The sequence below is a fragment of the Pongo abelii genome, chromosome 10 (assembly GCF_028885655.2).
Source record: "Pongo abelii isolate AG06213 chromosome 10, NHGRI_mPonAbe1-v2.0_pri, whole genome shotgun sequence".
NCBI lineage: Eukaryota > Metazoa > Chordata > Mammalia > Primates > Hominidae > Pongo > Pongo abelii.
The window spans coordinates 61,829,986-61,843,415 of NC_071995.2; the positions used below are offsets into that span (position 1 = coordinate 61,829,986).

The following is a 13,430-nucleotide window of genomic DNA, read 5'->3' on the forward strand; positions in this document are numbered from 1 at the left end:
TCTTAGTCACATTTTCTTTCTGTCTTTTGTTAAAACCACAACATGGACTCATTCAAGCAAATAAAGTTGTTGGGTAGGTGGAACATTGTTTTCAAATGTTATGGTAATGCTACAGTGTTACAACTATCTGGTTACTTCATCTTGATTGCCAAAAATATTAAATTATCATTTTATAAAATTTGGTTATAAAACTTTATGTCTTGAGGCTAATTTAGATGTGTGGTGGTGTCTACTGGTAACACTAGAGAGGTTTCAGGGTCAGAGAGTGTTGAGACCAAATTCTAGATCCAGCACTTAGCTTAGATACCATCTTTCTAGTCAGGTTACTGAATCTTGCCCCGCCTTAGTGGCCCCACCTATTTCATAAGGTTGTTGGACAGATTACTGAAATCCTCACAAATATGTGGAAAGTGCCTAGAATGTTTACCTGGAGCCAATGATGATTGCACACACTGCTATTACATAGTTGATGATAGAGCCTCTATGCTGTGGGTTACTTAAAACACTTTTGCCTTTCTGCCATCTACATTTGGGAGAATTAGCTAGACAGTATACCCTCCTTTAAAAAGTTGACAAAGGAAAAATATCAAGAATGCAAGTCAGGCTCTCTTTATCTGATAACAACATTAGAGAAGTGTTGCTGTATCAGATTCTTGATCCTAATGCCTAAAATGCGATTGGGCATTTGTTTATGGATATCATCTGTACTGCTGCCTGCTTTATTAGTAGAAAGCAAGAGTCAGCAAACTTTTTCTGTGAAGAGCCAGGGAGCAAATATTTGAGGCTTTGTGGGCTCTTCAATTTCTGTCACAACTTCTCTATTGTACCATTGTAGCCAAGACTAGTGGTAGACAATATGGAAGTGAATGGGCATGGCTGTATTCTAGTAAAGTTCTCTTTGTAAAAATAGATCATAGTTTTCTAATCCCTGTGGAAGATAATTGAGAGTATGTTTGCATCTTTTTAAAATCAGAGATAAATTCTTGCCACCAAAGTTGTAATTGTTCATTACGTCATTCCCCTATTCGTGTGCGTGCGTGTGTGTGTGTGTGTGTGTGTGTGTGTGTAGAGTATGTATATCTGATAAACTGTCAACTTTTGATTTCTGAAGCTGTGTGGGAGTTGATTTTTCTAGTCAGTTTGACTACATCTCTAGAACACGATAGGGATGATAGGGAATGCCTTGTTTGTCTGTGAGATTAAACCATTACACTTTTTATTCATAATTGAGTGGATTTTGAGTTACATTGGAGAGTCCTGGCTTTATAGTTGGATAGTCTGTTTCACAGTCCACCTCCTAGCTGCAGAGTCCTTGGCTGGTGATGTAGCTTTTGTAGGGATCAGTCTTCTCATCTGTAACACAGTGCTAATTCTCATCTTGTTGGGTTGCTGAGAATTGAGTGAGCCCATGCATTTGAAGGCCAACCTCAGTGCCTGAAACAGATACACTCAATAAACAGTAGTTCTTTCAAACTTGAATGAGAATCATATTCTGAAGGCTAAATGATTTTTGAAAAACTTTACCGTTAATTTGCATTTTTTTTTCTTTTTTTTGAGACAGGGTCTTGCTATGTTACCCAGGCCAAAGTTACTGGTGATTCTGCCTCACTGCAGCCTCAATCTTTCAGGCTCACGTGATCCTCCCACCTCAGCCTCCTGGACAGCTGGGACTATTGGTGAACACCACCATGCCTGGCTATTTTTTTTTAAATTTTTTATTTTTAATAGAGATGAGGTCTTGCTATGTTGCCCAGGCTGGTCTCGAACCCTTGGGCTCAAGTGATCCTCCAGCCTTGGCCTTCCAAAGTGTTAGGATCACAAGTGTGAGCTTCCTCACCCTGCCCTTTGTTCTTTTTAAGGGGGAAAAATGCCCCTCTGCATACTTACATACTCTGAATTATTTGGAGCTGTGCCTCTCAGACTATCTGTAGTGAAGGCCTAGTTTTGTTCCTAATTTGTTGTGAACTGATGCTTTTATAAAATACAATACAATGAATTACTATTAGAAAAACATACAAAACACATACAAAGCCCCCATTTTAATAATGAGATCCAATAAACACGTATATTTTCTAAATGCTTACTCTCAATTTCTCTGTATTTCTTTGGAGACTGGTAATAAACAATTGGCAAACCAGTACTGGTCCATGAGCCACACTTTTAGGAGCACTAAGTTAGGGGGAAGCAAGTTCATAGCAATTTATTTAAAACATTCATATTAATTACTCTTGGATAGAATTAGTTACTAAATAGACAATGAATTTATCCCTTCTTCTTCAAAAGTAGTTACTAACTGTAAGTGAAAATTACTTACCCAAATCCATGTTCAACAGCTTCCCTCCCCATAATGTAAGATTGTTTGATTTGAGGTAACTGGAGATCTCATAGGGGAATAAAACTCAGTGGTTGTCTCCAGACCAAGATGGCCGTTGATTGGAGTATCCCCATCCATAAGGGGTTGATATGGTTTAGCTGTGTGCCCACCCAAATCTCATCTTGAATTGTAGCTCCCATAATCCCCATGTGTCATGGGAGGGACCTGGGGAAGGTAATTGAATCATGGGGGCAGGTTTTTCCATGCTGTTGTTGTGATAGTGGAAAAGTCTCATGAGATCTGATGATTTTATAATGGGCAGTTCCCCTGCACACGCTCTCTAGCCTGCTGCCATGTAAGACGTTCCTTTTCTCCTCCTTCGCCTTCCGCCATGATTGTGAAGCCTCTCCCGCCATGTAGAACTGTGAGTCCATTAAACCTCTTTTCTTTTTTTGAGACAGAGTCTTACTCTGTCACCCAGGCTGGAGCGTAGTGGTGCAATCTCAGCTCACTGCAACCTTCACCTCCTGGGTTCAAGTGATTCTCCTGACTCAGCCTCCCCAGCAGCTGGGATTACAGACACATGCCACACCCCGCCTGACTAATTTTTGTATTTTTAGTAAAGACAGGGTTTCACTATTTGGCCAGGCTGGTCTCAAACTCCTGACCTCAAGTGATCCACCCCCGCATCGGCCTCCCAAAGTGCTGGTATTACAGGCATGAGCCACCACACCCAGCCAAACCTCTTTTTCTTTATTAATTACCCAGTCTCAAGTATTTCTTCGTAGCAGTATGAAAATTGACTAATACAGGGGTTCTCAGTGACTCCATCACTGACCTTGAGAGCCCGGATCTCATAGGTGTAGGTATAAGAATCTCAGGTCCTCAGTTTCTCCTCCATCCCCTGTGTTCTGGCAGCACCTCCCATTACCTTTATGAATCCACGTATTTTATTATACTGCCATTATTTTATCTGACTCCTCCACAGAACTGTGGACTTTGCAGTAGGAACTATTTTATTCTCTTGGTGCCTCCCTGGCTCCTGACAGACCCTAGATGTACCTCGAAAATGTACTGATGTGTGAATGAATGAGCGGGTGATGTGTTCCAGGTGTCTCACCAGCCTGCCTTTCTTTATCTGCACACTCTTCACTTTACTAGGGTCCCTCTCAAAAACACAACCGGATCAGGAGTGGGGGAAGGGAGGAGAAGGGAGTTGCTGTAAAGCAACACACTGCTGTCAACATTTTTAAATGCGCATAACCCAAGAGAACATGCACAGTATATTTTGGGAAGTCAACTGTTTTTCTCATCCCTCATTTTTTGTTGCTGATTGTATTAGAATATTGTAGGAAAGCAGCCAAAACAGTGCTACCACCTTCAATGCTGTCACATCGACTTTCTGGAAACTGTCAGGGCCACACCTTACTGTAGTTGAAATTCAATGGCATTGAGCTCTTGAGATTATAGATAGTAATTTTCTAGAGTACACACAATGGTGTGTGAACATATGACTGGGCTGGAATCTATCAAAGTGCTTGCATGGGCTATTACAGATCATTGATGCATTACAGTAAGCCATTTGTGGATATTTTATGATATGTACACAGACTAACATCACTGGGATAGCAAAGGCTATCAGAATTTCACCTGCATAATAACAGTCATTTGCAAGGAAAAATCTTATCAAAAATAGATTGATGATCTGTAGTAATGGACTGGGTTTTTGGTGGTTACTCATTATTTGGGGGACCAGTAGAGTTCATAGCGTACTGACTAAATAGTGACTTTAGATCAGGATGTCTGGATTCCCATCCCAGCTCTGTGACTTCATTCAAGTTACTTACCGTCTTTGAGCCTCACTTTTCTTATCTGTAAAGTGGAAGTAATAATAGTACTGAGGCCTAAGGTATTGTGCAGCTTAAATATGATAATTCAGGTAAAGCACCGAGTGGTGCCAATATTCCTTTACCACTTTTTATCATCACTTGATGTATGTAGATTGTCAGTGTAGTAACACTTTTGGGAAGAAATGACACCCTTTAGAGTACCAATAGCAGTTGTATTTGTAAACCTCTTATATGGGTAGAGTTCTAATTTAACATATTTTTGCCCTTCTTAACTTTTTTATATGCATTAATCTATTCCTCTGGAGAATCATTGAAATAAAAGTTAGCTTTAACTTTTAAACACTTAAAATTGAGACTTGATATACAGCTCATTAAAATAAATTACTAAAACTCTAGAAAAATAATAAAGTTTTACTAATTCAAGGACTGCAGTATTGAGAAATATTGTGAAAACCAGTTATATAGAGAATAAATGAAAAATTAGAATATAGAGTTTGTATATATGGCATGAATATCATTAAGCAAATATTAGGTTGGTGCAAAGTTATTGCGGTTTTGACATTAAAAGTATGGCAAAAACCGCGATTACTTTTGCACCAACCTAAATATACACATTTTAAGATGTATAGATTAAGTAACAGCTTGGGATAAGATGTTTAGATAAGTAAATGTGATGAAGAATGGCTCTTTTTCCCTTTACTATCCAGTGTTTATAATGCTTCTGTAATTTTTTTTGTTTTGTTTTGTTTTTTTAAGATGGAGTTTTGCTCTTGTTTCCTAGGCTGGAGTGCAGTGGCACAATCTCGGCTCACTGCAACCTCCACCTCCCGGGTTCAAGCAATTCTCCTGCCTCAGCCCCCCAAGTAGCTGGGATTAAAGGTACCTGCAACCACGCCTGGCTAAGTTTTTGTATTTTTAGTAGAGACGGGGGTTTCACCATGTTGGCCAGGCTGGTCTCGAACTCCTGACCTCAGGTTATCCACCCGCCTCGGCCTCCCAAAGTGCTGGGATTACAGGCGTAAGCTACCACGCCCGGTCCTATGATGTTTTTATAATTAAAAAATTTTAAAAACCAAACATAAGTTATTCATTCTAATCACTCAAAATGATAGACATTAAAAAATCATATTGAATCTAAGTATGTCTTTTATTATAGCTAGGATATTTATTGAATTTATTTGCAGACTGTTGGTTAAAATCAAGTAACTGCTTTGTAAATTAACTAACTTCCTAGATGGCTAAGAGCAAACAGAGTCTCTTGGTTTTATGTTTAGGTACCCAACCAAGAACAATTCTCTTGAAACTCTTAGTCTGTGACATTTTGTAGACATTTCATAAAGGGGCTTTTCAAGGCCAGTGAGAAGTCAGCAACACAAACTTCTTTTGTGACCGGTTCAGGGGATCCCGAGATCAGCCTGGTCTCTGAAGCGTATGAGGAGATATCCAGTTACAGCTCAGGGCAGGGGCAGATCTGGTTCATCATGTGATTGCGGTGACAGCCTGCCAAGCTCACAGCTGCCTTGCAGGGGATGCAGGCCCACCTGCCAGCCCCATTATTCCCATTTAGGGTCAGGCCCACAGGGACTTTTCCCATTAAACCCTGAAAGTCTTCATTTTCAAGAAGTTTTCAAAGCATCATGAAAGACTCAGCAGGGCAAACGATGGTGTGATTGAGCCCACCTCAGTTTATTAAACAGCAAGACTGTTTATATGTTTCAGTTGGTCCTGCCCTTTGTCCATCCCAGGCTGTCCCCAAATTGTCTCTTGAAACTGGACACAGTTCTACAATAAGCAAAGGTGATTTACCTAGGTAAGTCTTTGCCTCAGAAAGTGACAAGAAGAAAACCTGCTTTTTGTTCGTTTGAAGAATCCCACATGGTAGACTCTGACACATCTCATAGCAAATGTTCTTGTTCTTATGACCAAACGTCTTCGTAAATTAAAAAAGAAAATTAAATATTGACATTCTGCATATACAAAATTGTTGAACATGTAAAAATGCCTCTGGTACCGGAATATGCCTTCACACTGACAGCCCTACCCAAGACTTGCTCATCAATCCAGGAGGTATACCTCTATTTTGACATTTCCTTTAAAGGGAAATCCTTTTTTTTTTGAAGCGGAGTCTCGCTCTGTCGCCCAGGTTGGAGTGCAGTGATGCAATCTCGGCTCACTGCAAGCTCCGTCTCCTGGGTTCACGCCATTCTCCTGCCTCAGCCTCCCGAGTAGCTGGGAGTACAGGCGCCCGCCACCACACTCGGCTGATTTTTTGTATTTTTAGTGGAGACGGGGTTTCACCATGTTAGCCAGGATGGTCTGAATCTCCTGACCTCGTGATTTGCCCGCCTCGGCCTCACAAAGTGCTAGGATTACAGGTGTGAGCCACCACGGCTGGTCAAGGGAAATCCTTTTCAATGCATGCAGTAAGGTGTAGGAGAGCAGGCCAGGTGCGGTGGCTCACACCTGTAATCCCAGCACTTTGGGAGGCCGAGGTGGGCGGATCACTTGAGGTCAGGAGTTTGAGACCAGCCAGGCCAACATGGTGAAACCCCGTCTCTACTAAAAATACAAAAATTAGCTGGGTGTGGTGGCACATGCCTGTAATCCCAGCTACTCGGGAGGCTGAGGCAGGAGAATCGCTTGATCCCAGGAGGCAGAGGCTGTAGTGAGCCGAGATCGTGCCACTTCACACTCCAGCCTGGGTGATGGAGCAAGACTCTGACTCAAAAAAAAAAAGAAGTATGGAGAGCATTAGTCACTGAGATTTCTACATGTCATAGTGGAATATAAATCCGTTTGGATTCCTACATTGTTTGAGTAGATTTTTTAAATTTTATATATTTTTAAATTGATGCATTGTAGTTATACATATTTATTGCGTACAGTTTGATGTTTCAGTACATATCTGTGTTGTATAATGATCTAGCCAGGGTAGCTAGTGCGCCCAGAACCTTATGTATTTATTGTTTCTTTGTGGTGAGAACATTGAAAAGCCTCTCTTCTAGCTATTTGGTAGTATGCATGCAGTATTTTACTGTCAACTGTAATCACCCTACTGCACAGTAGAACACCAGAATTTATTCCCCCTACCTAATTGTAACTTTGTACCCATTGACCAACCTCTCTCCTCTTCCTGCTTCTCAGTCTCTGGTCACCACCATTCTTTTTTTTTTTTTTTTTTTTGAGATGGAGTCTTGCTCTGTCGCCCAGGCTGGAGTGCAGTGGCACGATCTCGGCTCACTGCAAGCTCCACCTCCCGGGTTCACGCCATTCTCCTGCCTCAGCCTCCAGAGTAGCTGGGACTACAGGCATCCGCCACCACGCCCAGCTAATTTTTTTGTATTTTTAGTAGAGACGGGGTTTCACCGCGTTAGCCAGGATGGTCTCGATCTCCTGACCTCGTGATCTGCCCGCCTCGGCCTCCCAAAGTGCTGGGATTACAGGCGTGAGCCACTGCACCCACCATTCTTATTTGAGTAGATTTTAAAAATCCACTAAAGTTTATGGAGGTTGTTTAGGAAAAACTCTCAAACTGTTTTTCCTCTACTCTCACACTACAACAATCAACACAGAAGACTTCCGTGACCAAATGTGTGAGAGTTTTTCCCCACCAACAAGCAGCAGACACCAGGAAGTCCAGGCCTCCAGAACCTCTGACCAGCCAGATTCAACTTGGGGTTCTTATGACTCTCCTTTTTTGGTTCAATTAATTTGCTGGAGTGGCTCACAGAACTTAGGGAAACACTTACGCTTACTGGTTTATTATAAAGGATATTACAAAGGATATAGATGAAGAGATGCCAAGGGCCAGGTATGGAGTAAGGCACGCAGAGCTTCCGTGCCTTCCTTGGGCGCCACCCTCCAGGAACCTCTACATGTTCAGCTGTCCAGAAGCTCCCCGCACCCTCTTGGGTTTCTATGGAGGCTTCATTACATAGGCATGATTGACAACCATGTAGAAATGTGATTGAACAAAAAGGGTATGATCTCAGACTAACAGACTGAGTGGAGGAATCCAGCAAGGCTTGTCTGTTTAAATTCTTCTTGGCCTCTCTGTACAGCATTCTTTCCTCGAAGGTATGGGGCAAGACCCTCTCAGGAATGAGAGTTTTTTGACCCACAATCAGGTTAGAGTCCTGCCTGGGCAAGTAGAAGAAAAACAGGAGAAGTTCAGAGAGAGAAATTCTGTTTTCTAGAGTCTGCTCCTGAGGCCTGAAGTGCCCCAAGGCTATAACAAACGACTGCACCAAGGGCTATTGGAAGTTATGAGCCAGGAACCATGGATGAATGCCTACGCACACAGACACACACACACAAAATCATATATCACAGAAACCAACTTTCACTTTTCTCCTGCTGTTGTGCTATGCAGAATCATCGGTGGGAAGAAAAGCATTTTGCTATTTCAAATGTCCTCATATCCGAACTGATCATGGATAATATGTTGTTCAGGAAATCTGTCTGGCTCATTGGATTAAAGTTTGGATCTTACATTTTCTATAAAATATAGTATAATCAAAATAATTTTTTTTTTCCTTTGGAGACAGAGTCTCACTCCGCTGCCCAGGCTGGAGTGCAGTGGTGCAATCTCAGCTCACTGCAACCTTCACCTCCCAGGTTCGAGCAATTCTCCTGCCTCAGCCTCTTGAGTAGCTGGGGCTACAGGCATGCGCCACCATGCCTGGCTAATTTTTTTTATTTTTAGTAGAGATGGGGTTTAACCATGTTGGCCAGACGGGTCTCAAGCTCCGGAGCTCAAGTGATCCACCCCGTTTGGCCTCTCTAGGTGCTGGGATTAGAGGCATGAGCCATCACGCCCAGCCAATGAAAATAACTTAAATGTTCTCTTTATTAAAAACAGTCTAAAATTTATATGAAGTTATAATTTGAGCCAAAGTAAAAACCCTTTTTTTTTACTTTTTTATTTTAAAAATGAACCATTTTATGTACTTATTTATTTTTATTTTTTTTAAGACAGTCTCACCTTGTCATCCAGGCTACAGTCCAGGCACAATCTCGGCTCAGTCAGCCTTGACCTTCCTGGGCTCAGGCGATCCTCCCACTTCAGCCTCCCAAGTAGCTGGCACTACAGGTGTGTGCCCAGCTAATTTTTGTATTTTTTGTAGATATGGGATTCTGCCATGTTCCCCAGGCTGGTCTCCAACTCCTGAGCTCAAGCCATCCTCTGCCTTGGCCTCCCAAAATGCTGGGATTACAGGCGTGAGCCACCATGTCTGGCCAAAACACATTTAAAAGGGAGGTTTTTTTTGTTGTTACTGAATTTAAATAATTCAGAAACAACTTCAGAAGAAAGAATAAGAAGCAAAGACCCCCTCCAAAGGATTTAAGGATTTTTGTTTTTTGTTTTTGTTTTTGAGACGGAGTCTCGCTCTGTAGCCCAGGCTAGAGTGCAGTGGCGTGATCTCGGCTCACTGCAACCTCCTTCTCCTGGGTTCAAGCAATTCTTCTGCTTCAGTCTACCAAGTAGCTGGGATTACAGGCATCCGCCACCATGCCCGGCTTATTTTTGTATTTTTAGTAGAGATAGGGTTTCACCATGTTGGCCAGGCTGGTCTTGAACTCCTGATCTCAGGTGATCCACCTGCTTCAGCCTCCCAAAGTGCTGGGATTACAGGCGTGAGCCACCGTGCCTGGCCAGATTTAAGGATTTTAACCAGTGGGGTCGTGTGGAGGCTCAGTGACCCCAGAAGGCAGCTCACTTCCGTTTTCTACATGGGGGTGTCCAGGGAAAATCTAGCTCATAAGGAAGGATAAGCACAGGAGCCCTTGATGGGAAGCCACCTCATGGCAGGGGAGTGGGGGATTGGTGGTGGGGGACAGCAGTTATTCATACTTTCCGAAGGAGAGGGTTTTCCATGCTATCTGAGCCCTCTGGCCATAAATTCCCCATTTGGATCCACTGGAAACACTGGGTTTGGCAATGGAGGAAGAAGGAAAAAGCTTTGCAACCAAGAAGCAAGTCTGAGGGGAAGGGTGAGAGACCCTCCTGTCTTTGAAGATGTGAACCATTTCCCAGGGGCCATTTGCTCCCTGACACCTGTGCCACTTGGAACATCAGGTGGATCATCACTTCTAGAAACTTGAATTGAATGGCTGTTTGAATTGTCTTAGGTCTGCAGCCTCCACCCTTGAGTTGAAAAGGTTTTGTCTAGCCTCCCACACTCTTCCCCGGGAATCATGTGCTGTTAGATCAAGGAACAGAATCTAAGATGATAAGAAGAAATCGTTCCTTCCACCCTTTCTTCAAGGTCTTTGAATTACTTTTGAAGGTCTCCAGCTCTTCATCCTCATGGCTCATCTTGTCTTTTGCTTCAGAACTTTCCTCTGCTTGTTCCAAGTCATGATCTGCCTTGACAGGTAATATCTTGAAAAGCTCCATTTCTTTCTGACAATGTTCATTCATTTCCTTTCCTCTGTCCTGAAGATTTTGAACTGCACTTTCAGTTGAGGTTCCCTCAATCTAAAGCTTGTTAAGATGATCTGTCAGGTCAGTTTTTGTGTCCTCTTTTTTAGAATGTTGGCATAGAGTTTATTTTTCTCTTTCTTCTGGGTGTTGAGGTGCACACAACCCGGCAGCATCAGTCGGTTTCCTCCTGGCTTCTCTTGCTGCTCATCCACATGGTCTCCTTCTCCTGTGTCCCAGTTACCAACTGCGTTCTCTTCTCCAAGGGGAGCTGCCAGGTCTTTAACCTTTCACACAGCTTCCTCCGGTCTTCATCTGACCTTCCATAGAGACTCTAGAGCTCTGTATGAAAACCTTGAGTTTTTTTTTTTTTTTTCCTTTTGCCCTTAATAGTATTAAGCTTATTGTATTTTTTCTACTTGTGTCTTTATGGATTTAGTTTCTGCTTATAGAGATTAGCTCTTTCTTGCAGTATCAGACATCGGCTCATCTTAATCTGTACATGGCGATTTTTCTTTCCCAAATTGGTTTATTATAAACCCGAGATGCACCAGATCACATGGTTGGACATGTTCAAGGATCTGGCATTCTGGGCTTGTATCTTCTTCCATCACGGGGTAAAACCTGACGAGAGCTTTACTTTTACTAGAATTAGTGCTGAGCTCTAATGGCATGTTCTCATTTCTCTATGTAGAAAGGTTTTATTTTTTGTTTGTTTGTTTCTGCCTACTGAGAAATTCTGCCTAAGCTAAGGGAATTGTTAACACATCAGCTATCCCAGCACATAGTACCACCTTCTGTTAATAATCAAGGAGGATAAGACTTGGGCCCACATCATTAGATAATTCTGCACAAAACAATGCATTGTATCACAGGTTGGCCAAATGTATGGCTCATGGCAGGACAGTTTCTCTGTAACATCCCAAGGTGCCACAGCTGGGCCACAACACAACAAGAATATTGGGCAGGGATCTGCCCCAAACCAAGGTTGCACCCGGCAGCCAGAATGGACCATGAGTGGAGAGGGTCAGTGGGGGTGCAGGCCTGGTCCAAGAGAAACTCACACCCTTAACCCTACCCATAGCTGCTGCTTTCCACTTCTTGAACTTTGTTTTCTGTAGCCCTTGAGGCCACACCTCATCATCTGCACATGCTGTTCCCTCTGCCTGGAAAGCCCATCCCCTGAAAGCACACATGGGGACAATATCTATCTGCAAGCTCCTCACCCTTGTGACAGCAGTTCTCAGGGCAGGGCCAAGCACAGGGTGGGGGCTCAGTGCTCCATGCATTTTATGGAAGGACGAGTGAGTGATTGGGTGACAGGGACAAAGCCACATTTAGAGTCCCTGAAGGTTCACACATAATGCCCTGCTGACAGCATACCAAGCCTACCAGAGAGCTTTCAACTCCTTTCAGAATTCCGTGCTGGGAGGTGGAGAGAAGAGGCGGCAACAGCTTCTGGCCTGGGTGATCCCCGTTCCCATTCCTCTACTCAAGTAGATTTGAAAGCAGCATATCTTGTGTGAATACTCAGTCTAAGTAGTGAGTCATAGGAGCAGCTGCTGCTGCTGTTAGAAAATGGGAGTCCATAGACTTTTGTACAATGCCATGTAGAAACAGTAGAATCCAATGCAATAGAGTGCATGCCACAGAGGGAATATCAATGGCCTTAGGGGGCTTTAAAAAAAAAAAGTCCGGCCGGGTGTGGTGGCTCACGCCTGTAATCCCAGCACTTTGGGAGGCCGAGGCAGGCAGATCATGAGGTCAGGAGTTCAAGACCAGCCTGACCAATATGGCGAAACCCCGTCTCTACTAAAAATACAAAAATTAGCCGGGTGTGGTGTCAAGTGCCTGTAATCCCAGCTACTCAGGAGGCTGAGGCAGGAGAATCACTTGACCCCGGGAGGCAGAGGTTGCAGTGAGCCGAGATCGCACCACTGCACTCCAGCCGGGGTGACAAAGCGAGACTCAGTCTCAAAAAAAAAAAGAATTTCTGATGGTTATTTAGTATTTATTTACCAAGGGTTAATCATTCATTTGCTTTATCAGTTTGCTCCATGACGTGTCATTTCTTCCTAACTGGTCTGTAGTTTCTTTCCTTTCTATCTCTTTTAGATTGCTACAGATTCACGTTTATAATGTTTCTTGACTTTGCAGGTACTTCTGGTGTAATCCAGGCCCTGATACCTGGCCCAGAGCAGGGGAAAAATAACTCACCATTATTCTTAGCTCACACCTCTCCCACTCAACCCCAAGAAGTTAGTGCTGTTTTTACCAGAAAAGCATGAAACTGTTTGTTTTTGAAGAGCCACGCTTATACTTTAGGAACAAATGTTGCTAGAGAGAGGCCAAAGGCAGGAGAGAGTAAGCGGGTAGTGAGGGTGTAGGTGAGTGGAGCATGTGAATGGATGCTTCTCCCTCAAGTGTCTGCTTTTCCCTCCTCCATGCCATTCGCTGCAATGGGCACTAGCAAAAGTTTGAGTTTTGCTTCCACAGTGGAGGAAAAAAACCACAACATGTTAATTAACAAGGTTGTGGGGTTTTGTTGTGGGAAGCTAGAAAAGCGGCTGACCGCTGAAATTGAAGCTATTTACAGGAATATGTAGTGTGAGCCATGTAAGGTGAGATGAGGAGTCACTCCTGTCCTCCGCAGTGGCCAGCTGCATCTAGGATGAGGAAGGAAAGGAGACCATGTCTAAATGACACCTGCCGAGCTCCCCCAGGACAGGCCTGCCTGAGCCCCCATCCCTGCAAACCTCTTCACCTGGGTTTCTGTGGGCCCCAGGAGACGGGCAGTGATAGGCTCTCTGCCTGGTCCCTTTCCTGTCCTCTTGCACTGGGC

General features: G+C 43.4%; 1 protein-coding gene and 1 long non-coding RNA gene across 3 annotated transcripts in view; one reads left to right on the forward strand and one right to left on the reverse strand.

Annotated features, from left to right (window-relative positions):
- SRGAP1 (SLIT-ROBO Rho GTPase activating protein 1) overlaps nucleotides 1-13,430 on the forward strand; it is a 318,022-nt gene that overhangs the window by 44,161 nt on the left and 260,431 nt on the right. The window lies entirely within an intron of this gene.
- LOC129049139 (uncharacterized) overlaps nucleotides 1,100-13,430 on the reverse strand; it is a 54,905-nt gene continuing 42,574 nt past the window's right edge. Inside the window, exon 3 of the long non-coding RNA XR_008511959.1 lies at nucleotides 1,100-1,434. This is a non-coding gene — a long non-coding RNA (uncharacterized LOC129049139). The remainder of the gene's footprint in view (nucleotides 1,435-13,430) is intronic.